This window comes from Panulirus ornatus, chromosome 12 (assembly GCF_036320965.1).
Source record: "Panulirus ornatus isolate Po-2019 chromosome 12, ASM3632096v1, whole genome shotgun sequence".
Classification (NCBI taxonomy): Eukaryota; Metazoa; Arthropoda; class Malacostraca; order Decapoda; family Palinuridae; genus Panulirus; species Panulirus ornatus.
The window spans coordinates 8265780-8277440 of NC_092235.1; the positions used below are offsets into that span (position 1 = coordinate 8265780).

Genomic DNA, 11661 nt, shown 5'->3' on the forward strand with positions numbered 1-11661 from the left:
AGTTGATATAGCGACCAAGATAATGTAGCCAGGACGGCATTATATTGAAAATAACGATACAGCCACCATGCCAATGTCTTCACCATGACAATGTAGCTACCATGAAAATATAGTAACTTTGACTATATACCTACCATGATGAAATATTTGAAGTGAAAAATATCTACAACAAGAGCTTAGCTGCTAAAACACGATGTCACATTTCCAATATCGCCAAAATGTTATTATTACCATCATGACAATATACCGCCAGAAAAGAAATATATATATACCCACTACTTGACAATATAGCTATTCTGACAATATTGCCAACATGAAAAGACAGTCACCTCCTTGTTATATAACACAAATGACAAATAGCCATCATGGCAGTATAGTGACCTAACAATACAGCCACCATGGTAATATAGTGACCTAACAATACAGCCATCATGGCAATATAGTTACCATATCAATGTAATCTTAATGACAATATAGCCAACATGACTATATAGTCACAATGACAATACAACCACCGTGACAATACAGATAACATGACAGTACCGTCTCTAAGACATTATTGCCATCAATTGAACAAATTAAATGACAATATAGATATTATGGCAACACAGTCACCATGACAATATACTCAGAAATGCAATATAATCGCCATAATGAAATCATCCTCTCATGAAAATATAGCCACCTTACCATTTTGGTTTCCATTACAATGTAGCCACAGTAATAAAAGATTTACCAAGACAGTACTGAAACCATAACAATATAGCATATCATGGCAATGTAGTCAACTGATAATTTAATCAAAATGACAATTTCTCTTCTATAATGGCATATCCTCAAGGGTAATATCAACACCATTAAAAAAGCTTCTATGAAAATACAGTCACTATGACATTATAGATATCATGATAGAAAATCACCATGACAATATAGTTATCATGGCAATATAGCCACTATGACATTATAGTCATAATGACAATATAGTCGCTGTGACAATATTGTCACCATGATAATATAATTATCATAATATATTGCTTATGACAAATTATGCATGAGTTAAATAATGACAATATATCACCTATAGATAAAGATCACCTTGCCAATATAGCTAAAGTGACGATATATACATCATAGCAATGTAACTAAAATGAAAAGATAGCCAAAATAACGGTTTGTTCATAATGACAATACTGCTACTATGAAAATATGTTCCCCAACTGCCACCATGAAAATATGTTCCACATGACACTATAGCTACACTGACAATAAAGCCATATTCACATAAGAGTAACATTGAAAATACAGCTACATTGTCATGGTGACAATATTGACACACTGGCCAGCATCGTCACACTGTTCACTAGAATGTGTCGTAGTGTGTCATAAGACTATAGTCCAGAGTACTACAGATGGACGTACACGTTTTGTTGTAATAAATCTACAAAGGCCGCCTGATCTTCATTAAGTACCACCCACGAAGAAGACTTGATTTCCTTCCTCTCAACTCAACCTTACAAATGGTGGCAGTGACGTAAGAACCTACGTGACCACACACGACCGTCACATCTACTTCATATTTCTACGCCTGACACAGTCTTGGCGCTCGCTCTAGTGGACGTTAAGGGCGGAACCCCATGGCCAGCTACGTTCTCCATCACCCGTACCTCAATGCAGTGAAGATACGTCTTTATTGCATTGCTGACACTGTGTCGCTTGCAAGGGCATCAAGACAGCGCCACCGCCGTGCAGTGTTGTCATCACATCCAGACGTGTCAAGCAAGGTCAGCCATCCTGCCAACACCAACGTGGAGGTCATCTTGTCAACCGCTCCAGAGACGCGTCATCATCAGCCGTGGCGACATCCCAGACGTCAGCATCGCGTGGTCCAGCCCTTGTAGCTCACTCAACTTTCCTGCTAGCGAGTCGCTACTCTGCACACATCTTCACCTCGCTACACCCAGCGAGCCGCTACTCTGCACACGTCTTCACCTCGCTACACCCAGCGAGTCGCTACTCTGCACACATCTTCACCTCGCTACACCCAGCGAGCCGCTACTCTGCACACGCCTCCACCTCGCTACGCTACACCCAAGACGTCTTCGTAAGCGAATCTCCCATTCAGATAAGAACTGTGTCAAAATGGTTCACTCTGTGAGATATGCTCCTTTTGTGTGTTACTAGTTCCTAGTCTATAAATATTGACATATATATACTTCTGGGTAATATGATTATTCATCTTTGTAGTTTAGCAAATAAAATCTAAGTTTTCAGTTATTCTTGCATATATTCTTTCTTATGTTTTCATACATTTGTACTATTGTTTTTAGTGATGATTACTTTCATATATAGAGTCCATTACTGATATGTTATACTATTATGTGCACCTCTCTTATACAGAGTCTTGTATTCATATGTTATACTGTTATGCCAGCCTTTTATTGCCTTTATTTCATTACAATATTTTCAAATGATATTCATGTTATGTATTTTGTATTAGGTCAATATTGTTAATTATATCTTAGATATTTTTGGGGGGTTATTACTTACACACTTTATGTAAGGTTGTATTACATTTCCAAAGAAATTCCACGCGGTAATCGTAAAGGTTCATATGTACTCAGGAATTGACCTAGAATCTCTTATTATAAACGGAACCAGCCTTCTAAAATGGCGACGTCACACAAAGTTGTTTTGACAGATTCTGGTGACACAGATGACCCACAGAAACCTTCTCACACGTTACCACACCCACCTTCCACCTCCCCCGCCACATCACAAAAACTCGGGACAATGAATTCCTTCACAAAAACTGTTTTTACACCAAAACAAGCTAGGGAACCACACGAGTTATTTGATGGTAAACTGTCAAATTTTGATCAGTGGATTAGAAATGCAGAGGACATTGTTGAACATAATGGTGATTCAGGAGACAGAGCGCTTATATCGGCTGCTAAAAATCTCATTGATTTCCACCAGCCTAACAATTACGCTGGGGTTGTCTATGACTCAGATGACATTGGAAACTGTACATCTTGGGAGGAATTTAAAACGTTGTTTACATTAGGCTGTGAGGAATCATTCTCAGATAGTTTACTTCACATCCTTTAACGTGCTCTTAACACAACATACTTGGATGATACGTCAGTCCCTGATCACTGGAGTACCTTACATGGAAGAATGAGATTAGTTAGGCAGGATTATGAATCCTCACCCTGGATATCAGCCATGATGAACCTGAAACTCATGTGCAAACACTCATGCGTTTATTACACATAACCTTCATTCTCAAGGACCTGACCTCCAGACGTCAGACGACGGTTACTTAATGAGAACATCGACCCATCATTGTGGGTCAGTAACGAAAGTATTGAATTACACTCAAAGGAAAGTTGTATATTATTACACCAAGACACTGGGGAGAGTGTCGGCTTCCCAAAGTGTGACGTAACATTCTAGTGGTCAACACAATCATTCTTCTCACGGTCAATTAAAGTGATTCAGTGATGACAAACACTCACATAAAGTGACGTGCTTCCGGTGTGGCCAACCAGGACATAAAGCGAATGTGTGTCCTTACACATGGGACTCATTCTCACGTGAGCCTCGACCAGAACAACAAACGCAGTCAACAACCCATGTCATCACAACCTCGGTCGTCACAATTCTGTTGACCGAGTCATAATTTCTTGCACAGTCAGACGCCAGGCTGACCTTCACCCGCTCGCGCCCAACAACACCACACGTGTGTTCATATCATAATAACGCTAGACACACTTCAGCCGAGCCTCAGCTAGACACACTTCAGCCGAGCCTTAGCTAGACACACTTCAGCCGAGCCTTAGCTAGACACACTTCAGCCGAGCCTGAGCTAGACACACTTCAGCCCAGCCTGAGCTAGACACACTTCAGCCGAGCCTTAGCTAGACACACTTCAGCCGAGCCTGAGCTAGACACACTTCAGCCCAGCCTGAGCTAGACACACTTCAGCCCAGCCTCAGCTAGACACACTTCAGCCGAGCCTCAGCTAGACACACTTCAGCCGAGCCCCAACTAGACACACTTCAGCCGAGCCTCAGCTAGACACACTTCAGCGGAATGCCGAGCCTTAGCTAGAAAGACGTCATCTAACACAGGTTCATCATGTCATTATCAACAATGACAATCTCTCTCTCATGACACGACTCCATCACATAAGGAACTCTTAAGACATTTTCGTTCTTCGCCATTTTCTCACATTACAAGTTTCGATTTAGTGGATTCTTTCCAGGATAAGCCAATCACAATCTTTCCAGGATAAGCCAATCACAATCTTTCTAGACAGTGGCGCTGAAGCAGATGTCATTCATTATGATTTTATTCAACCATTAATGGAGCGCACTCAACTTGTTCAATGCTCGGACTTTTACCCATCCCTTCAAAGTATCTCAAATGAAAATCTCGACGTAAGGGGCACTATTAAAATGAACATTCACGTAGGCGACTCGGTCATTACCGAAACCCCTTACATTGTTCGTGGTGTAACTTTTCATGCTAACTTGTTGCTATGACGCCATTCTATGACACAATATAAGATCTGTCCTATTTATCATGAAAATGTTGTTTGTGTTGATAATACGTTCCTGCCATTGTCAGAGAAGAGTTCTCACTCAGCGTCATTAATACATCTGCTCCCACGTTGGCCCTGCTTCACGGTACACAATACGCATCCTTTCTACTTGTCCACGTGATCATTGCCCTGGTAAACTGAAAACCAACATGACTCTGCATAGTGACGCATTAACGAAGGTTCCTCTCTCACTTTCTCGAACATGGATGAATGATCATGGACTCAGACATAGTCAGGGTGATCTGGCACTAAGAGTAGTTGCTGAACCTTCCTTACTAACTGTCACACGACTATCCATGATGGACGCCTCTATTCATGAGACCCCAGATGGAGAGGTCACCACATACATTGCCAATACGGGACCCACAACTGTCCGTCTCCGTAGAGGGGCCAAGCTTGTGGAATTCTCCGTTTTGAAGTCGGGAATTCAAGACGAGGAGTTGCATGAGTTTAATATCCGTCTAGTCTCACATTCCATTAACCCACCACCACCTACTCCTCCTACCCCTGACTCAGCAGTGCACGGCTTGAGTCAGCTCCCCACCATCACCCCTGACATGATATCCAAGGTAGGATTAACCAAACATGTTGACCAGTTAACAGACTTACTTAACCAGTATAGGTCTACTATTGCCTTATCAGGAGAACCACTCGGTAGAACTCATTTGGATGTTCACATTATTAACTTAGAGAAAAACACACGTCCCATTGACGTCCCAGCCTATCGATTGCCACACGCGCACAGAGACATAGCAAACAAACTTGTTCAGGACATGTTGAAAGATAAGGTCATAGAGGAATCACGATCGCCATGGAATTCATCTTCTGATCGTTCCGAAAAAGGACGGAACTTTTAGACCAGTCATAGATTTTAGAAAACTCAACAACAAGGTCACTTTGAAAGATCGTTTCCCATTACCAGTGGTATCAGAGCTTCTTCATAACCTCGGTGACAATAAGGTATTTTCAACTTTGGATTTATTGAACGGATTTTGGCAGATTCCCTTGTCAGAGGAAAGCCGCCCCCTGACTGCGTTCAGTACGCCAGATGGTCATTGGCAGTTCATATGCATCATGGCCTTCGGTCTTCATTCCTCACCGGTGATCACCTTCTCAAGGTTAATGACTAACATTTATCGTCACATGTTGGGCAAAGAAGTATTGGTTTATCTTGATGATATAATTGTCATGTCTCCAGATATTGCTTCTCATTTCAAAAGTCTTGAGAGAGTATTTCTACGACTTAAGGATGCAAACCTAAAAGTCAAGTTATCCAAATGTTCCTTTCTACAAACAAGAATGAATTACTTAGGTGACACCGTTGATGAAAACGGTATTCAACCTAATGCACATAAAGTCAAAACAATTGTAGAATGGCCAGTCCCTTCCACAACAGATAAGGTCAAATCCTTCCTTGGTTTAGCAGGATATTATTGAAGATCTATATCTAATTTCGCAAAGATCGCAAACCCACTCACTTCACTTCTGAAACAGGGAGTTACATTCCAGTGGTCTACAGCACAAGATAGTGCGTTTAACTTACTCAAGCGACACTTGATAGAAGCATCTATCCTTCGATTCCCCAACTTTGAGAAACCCTTCATTTTGCACACAGATGCTTGTAAACAGGGTCTTGGAGCTGTACTTATGCAGGAGTTGAATAAGGGTAGACTTTTTCCCATAGCCTATGCGAGCCGTTCATGTTCAAAGACGGAATCGAAATACTCAATAACTGAGTTAGAAGGCCTTGCAGTTGTTTGGGCACTCAAACATTTTAAGAAATACATATATGGTTACCTTATTACAGTTTATACAGATCACAGAGCACTGTTAGGTATTTTTCAACAACAGGATCCTACAGAAAAGTTTCAGAGGTGGTTTTTAACTACACAAACATTTGACCCAGATTTTCGTTTTGTTTCTGGCTCATCCAATGTAGTTGCAGACGCGCTTTCCCGCAGAGTGGGTGCAATCACTGTAAATAAGAGCCTCGTATATTTTGATGTAGAGCGGCTACTGTGACGTTGATGTAATATCCATTTGATAAATCTCTATGTAAATATGACCTTCAGTCATAAAGACTGCACCACAAACCTTTCATTGCCTTGAAATCTTAAGAGAATCAATGTTAACCTTTGTATGTTTTATATATGATCCAGTGACTTTAACTCCAGCCACCGTTGTAGACAGTCATATCCCTGATATGTGGACACCTGGAACGTTGTAGATATTTTGTCATGAAGGTCCCAGTACTGTGTCCACGCCACACCCACCCCAACAAAGGGCGCCTGTGGACGACGATGACGAAGGGAGACTCTTCAAGCAAACTTCATCATAAGTTTACAAGAACGATCTCTTTGTGTTTTCTGTCATCCACTAAGGAATATTTGTCAAGCGTTTGGTGTGTCCACAACTGTTTTATACCTTCGGAGTTATATTTCTTCCTCTTGTGTATCACTAACATTGAGTCTCGGGTCGCCTGAGTTTCACTACAACGAAATTCGCAGACGTTACTAAAGGTGAGACGTAAGACGACGTCAGGTAATGAACAGATGCGACAACTTGACATAATTATGGTAAAATGGTACATTGGATTGTGTTCCTGCTTGTTTAATTCTTGCTTTGTTTGCATTAACATTTGTCTATTGATTTATAGATTATGGCTGGAGGTAACCATTGTCAACTCTTCATAATTAATGATGGTCTGTGGTAGGTTTACTCCCTACACCCATCATCCTTCTTGGTTCCAAATCTATTTCAGGCCACCCAGACCACTGGTGCCTTGTGGATGTACCAATGTGACCCTATGTTCGTACAATTGTTCTTAAGCCCATCTCGTAGGCAGTGTTACCTCTGTGTTTTGTGAAAATTGTCTCCTTACCAGCGAGTATTGTAAGAAAATGGTTTAATAGTCTATCTTGCAACTGCATCGGCTACTACAGATAATCAGAAAGTGTAAACATTCAGCGGTTCATGAATGCCAAGCGGTTGTTCAAGCCAGGCAAAATGTGTGGATGACCTTGACGGAGTAAGCAATGTGTTGATGAAGTTATGGCCAGTGATGTGGCGAGGGAGGGTCTGGGCAGGCAGGACACGATTGAGTGATGTTTCGTATCGTCAAGCCTCATTCCTTCCCTTGTCTATGTTTTACTTTTGATGACATTCATAGAGAATGCAGCTAAGGAGTTACGTTTTCTATACACAACATAGATGCTATTCGTTTTTACAAAATCGTAGTTTACTTGCAAACGGTAAAATCACTCATATGTAGCTTTGCCAGGTTTCCTCCTAAATTTGTTTTCCATATTAGATTCATCATACGTCAACGTAACAACTTAACAAAGAGATGGTCACGAAGTGCAAAGATGATGAAAGGCTTTGATAATCTCGATCTAACAAATTCCCTAAGGCTAGATCTTCTGATCTAAGTCGTATTAATGGATGCAGTCTGGTGGGAAAACATTCTACCTTCACTGAGGCCAAGTGTTATTTGCTCAACCTAATTGTTAACATACAGACTGATGATTCCCCTGCAACTTCCATGGTATACACACTGACCAACTTGGCAAGTGGTACACCGAGTACAACGCCACACCTCCTGACTCCTTCCCAACCCACATGATGAAGGTCATGGACAACTTGTATGACCGCTACCTAACATTACCTGGACCCAAGATGACATTAAAAATTATTGATAAATTCTATCTTGCTTGAGAGAACAAAATCTTTAATACTAAAGAATGATGGAAAGAAAGAGCAAGATAATATCTTGGGGGATAAAGTGTGTTGATCACCACAGACAAAATTGAGGATACAACATAGAATAGAGAATTTGTACATGATGATGCTCTTGCCTCCTCTGACGTCCACATGTTATCCACATAAACACAGTACGTTACTACAGTACATACAGTAATATCAGTCGTAACAACACTATGTATGTAGTCGTGATTACCGTAACATGTGAGTGGCAAGACTGGATGACGTAACGTAACAATATCAGACTTCATCATTCTCAATAGTTTAGGTGGATCATGTAATATTTGGCGTTGCTTCATGTTTTATCAGATGATAAAATGATGGCTGGTCTAATGACCTTCACTAGTCACTGGTCATTAAATCCCACACAGCAACCAACCAACCAAGGAGGGAGCCACCTGGTGCAGACCAAGTGTACCAGCCTGGTGGAGAGGATCAACTGCTCCACCTCAGGATAAGAGCTGCTCAAGTTCTGTAGTGAGGGACACTCCAAGTGGCATGTGAAACTACCAGTCTTAGTTATAAACTACCGCCCGGCTGGCCGGTGGGTGGCTGTGGCCAACATGAACCCAGGGACTACACACACACACACACACACACACACCGCCCACTGACCTGACCACCGGCCGGTGGGTGGCTGTGGCCAACATGAACCCAGGGGCTACACACACACACACACACACACACACACACCGCCCACTGACCTGACCACCGGCCGGTGGGTGGCTGTGGCCAACATGAACCCAGGGGCTACACACACACACACACACACACACACACACAGAGCGGCGCCAGGCTGGAGGCGGGGCATCGTGACGTCACAGGCAAGTCCCTCCCCCCGCCAGATCCAAACATGTGTTGTGTCTGGTGATGGCGGTTCAAGATTTCCCACATTTATATTGATCTTTACATTATCATCCACTCCCAAAGTCACCTGGCATTCTTGTGTTTCAACAACAGACGTGATATATGCAACACCAGGCAAACATTGTACCATTATCTGATAGGTTAATTGGTGCACAATCAAGAACCAGTGAATTTCATCGCCGCCATAAGTAAGTAAGGAAGGTGACTTTAATGATGATAAATACGACCTGGTATGGCTGTGTCTACACACTACCGCCATCTGGTCAACATTGTACATACCAACATTTAAACTGTGACATTCAACCACAAGGTTTAAAGTCGCTCATGAAAACGCGAACTTAAAATCTATCCATTTAAATCTACCATTCATCAATAAACATTTAAACACCGTCATTTGAACGTAAACCTTCCAGCTGCGTTATTTTACCAGAGTCCTTTAAGATACGTCATATAAACACAAAACTTAAATGTACGTTAAGCTTGTGCAAACCATCATTAAATATCAAGCTTTTAAATTAGAATTGTAATGAAACTGCGAACTTTTAACTCTGTCAAATTACAGCTATTGTACAAAATGATTCACTTAATTGACAAATTTTAATGTCAGTTAATTTAACGATATCCTTTGTGGTTCATCTCTGAAACACAAACCTTTAAACTTTGTCTCTAGAACTGAAACCAACCATTAAGTTTCATAACTGGAATGGAAATTTGGATAATCTATCAAAATTCGTCATATAACGCGAACTTTTAAATCCTTCCATTCAGTTGGGCCGTTACTTGCCTGGCTGCCATTCATAATATGTCCTTTTATATTGTATGTTGACTACGCTCTCATTCATTCGTCATTTGGATCGTCTCACTGATATTCCATTCATAAACTTCATTCCTGCAGCTTATTTTTGACCGCCATGTTGCTTCCTCAAGGTTTATAATTCTTTGTGTATTTAATAATAGAAGATTCAATGATATTTCTCGTGGTACTGGAATTAGAGTTAATAATGCCATCTCAGTTATTAACTCTAACTCAAGTACCACGAGAAATATCATTGAATCTTCTATTACTGAATACACAAAGAATTATAATCTTAATATTAGTGATGGTCTATACAAATTGGATAACTTTAATGTTGATAAAACTGTGTAAACAATTCACCTTCTTGTCCACATAATAAGTTTATGATACGCTTGTTGTCTGTCTTGGACAATCACATGTTTACCATATGGCGTCCTAGCTACGTCTCTTCGTTGTATATCAACTGACTGTTATATTTCTCTCTTGTGTCTCCCCTGATGATGTGAGTTTTACACGAAAGTGCACTTGGGAATTTATCGTGTTTATTTTCCCCGTGGACTCATAAGAATATACTTGATCACGTGCAAAATTGCGATCCTTTTCAATATATATATATATATATATATATATATATATATATATATATATATATATATATATATATATATATATATATATATATATCCTTCAGTATGTTTACTTTCGATAATGGGGAACAGAAGAAGGAGCCAAGCAAGTAAATTTCGTCAAAGACATCACTCTTTTCTAAACGCTGCCTCGCAAAGATTTTCATTAATTCATATTGAAGAAACAGACGTATTTTCTATTGTCTGGTTAGCTCAGTGGTAGAGCGTGAGTCTTACACACTCAAGGTCGTGGGTTCGAGACCCACACCAGACATAATTTTTGTCTTTTTCTTTTTTCATTTTGTCCGCATCACATGTGTGCAACATTCAGTATGTTCGTCCAACGTTATAGTGAAGATCTTCACAATAAATTGGGGTTTTCGACCTTATCTGAAAGGGTCAGGTCCACCAAGACGTCCTTGAAATCTTCCAGAAGCTTCTGGCGATCCTCCTCCAACTGCTGGGCACATCAGGGTTAACATGGGCCGGACATCGGTTGTGGAACGACTTAATCTGCTTCCGGTAGTTAGCAGGGATGATAATGAGGGCTCTGACCTCATACCAGGTCAGCTTAGTTCCAGTCTATTGCTTAGTTCCAGTCTATTGCTTAGTTCCAGTCTATTGCAACGACAATAAAAAAGTAAAACTCATTTCTTCGTGGAATATTGAGAGGAAAACACGACAGCAACATGGAGATTTACCCTGTGGTTATTTTGCCGGCTAGTCGGCAACGGTCGGTCAAACACTATTTTGCCGTGGTAATCTCAGTGCTTCATATAATACTAAGTCCAAAAAAATGTTCTTGGGGGCGTAGCTCAGTGGTAGAGCACTCGCTTGGCATGCGAGAGGACCCGGGTTCAAACCCCGGCGCTTCCATTTTTGTTATTTGGCAAATTCATTGTTTTCAGTCTTTATATATATATATATATATATATATATATATATATATATATATATATATATATATATATATATATATATATATATATGTATATCGTCCGATCAGG

The 11661-nt window shown here is 40.7% G+C and overlaps 1 non-coding gene across 1 annotated transcript; it reads left to right on the top strand.

The window, feature by feature from the left end:
- Nucleotides 1-10856: 10856 nt before the first annotated feature.
- On the top strand, nucleotides 10857-10928 carry TRNAV-UAC (transfer RNA valine (anticodon UAC)). The gene has a single exon. It is a non-coding gene; the product is annotated as a tRNA-Val (tRNA).
- The last annotated feature ends 733 nt before the right edge of the window (nucleotides 10929-11661 follow it).